Genomic DNA, 1441 nt, shown 5'->3' with positions numbered 1-1441 from the left:
TGCACTAGTTTGCAGTCCCACCAGCAGTGTATGAGTGTTCCTATCTCTCCGCAACCATGCCAACATTTATTGTTTTAGGACTTTTTGATAAAGACCAGTGTCACTGTACATAAGTGATATCTCATTGTCGTTTTGATTTGCATCTCCCTGATGATCAGGGAAGTTGAGCATTTTTTCGTGTTTTTTGGCCATTATTCTGTCTTCTTTTGAAAAGTTTCTGTTCGTGTCCTTTTCCCACTTTTTGATAGGGTCGTTTGATTTTTTCTTGATGATTTTCCTGAGTTCTAAGTAGATTCTAGTTATCAATCCTTTATCGAACTTGTAACATGCAAAAATTTTCTCCCATTCTGTAGGTTGTCTGTTTGCTCTTGTGACAGTTTCTTTGGCTGTGCAGAAGCTTTTTAATTTGATCAGGTCCCATTTATTTATTTTGGTTGATGCTGTCAGTGCCTTTGGGGTCTTCTTCATAAATTCTTTGCCTAGGACAATGTCTAGAAGAGTATTTCCAGCATCTTCCACTTGAATTCTAATAGTTTCATTCCTTAGATTTAAATCTGTTACCCAGCATGAGTTGATTTTTGTGAGAGGTGAAAGGTGTGGATCCTGGTTCAGTCTTCTACATGTGGCTATCCAGCTTTCCCAGCACCATTTATTGAATAAAAATTCTTTTCCCCAGTGTATGTTTTTGTCTGCTTTGTTAAAGATTAGGTGGCTACATGAGGATGGTTTTATATTTGGGTTCTCAGTTCTGTTCCATTGGTCAATGGTGCTGTTTTTGTGCCAGTACCAAGCTGATTTTAATATTACAGCTTTGTAATAGAGTTTGAAGTCTGGTACATTGATGCCTCCCATTTTGTTTTTATTGCCTAGAATTGTTTTTGCTATGTGGGGTCTTCTCTGGTTCCATACAAATCATAAAATTAATTTTTCCACATCTGTGAAGAATGATGTTGGTATTTTAATAGGGATTGCATTGAATCTGTAGATCACTTTGAGTAGTATAGACATTTTAACAATGTTGATTCTACTGACCCACGAGCATGGTTTCGTTTTTCACCTGTTTACGTCTTCTGCTATTTCCTTCCTCAATGTCTCATAGTTCTCCCTGTAGAGGTCTTTTACCTCCTTAGTTAAATATATTCCTAGATACATTATTTTCTTTGATGCTATTGTGAAGGGCATTGAATCTTTGATTTGGTTCTTGGTATGACTGCTGTTGGTGTATATGAAAGCCTCTGATTTGTGTTTATTGATTTTATATCCTGAGAACTTACTGAATTAATTTATCAGTTCCAGTAGCCTATTGGTTGAGTCCTTGGGGTTTTCTAGATATAGTATCATATCACCAGCAAATAGTGAGACTTTGATCTCTTCTGTTCCCATTCGTATGCCTTTAATTCCACTCTCTTGCCTGATTGCTGTGGCCAGGACTTCCAGCACT

Source organism: Propithecus coquereli, unplaced genomic scaffold (assembly GCF_000956105.1).
Source record: "Propithecus coquereli isolate 6110/MARCELLA unplaced genomic scaffold, Pcoq_1.0 Scaffold231, whole genome shotgun sequence".
Taxonomy (NCBI): Eukaryota; Metazoa; Chordata; class Mammalia; order Primates; family Indriidae; genus Propithecus; species Propithecus coquereli.
The sequence above is the reverse complement of the archived record's forward strand: the minus strand, read 5'-3'. Positions refer to the sequence as shown.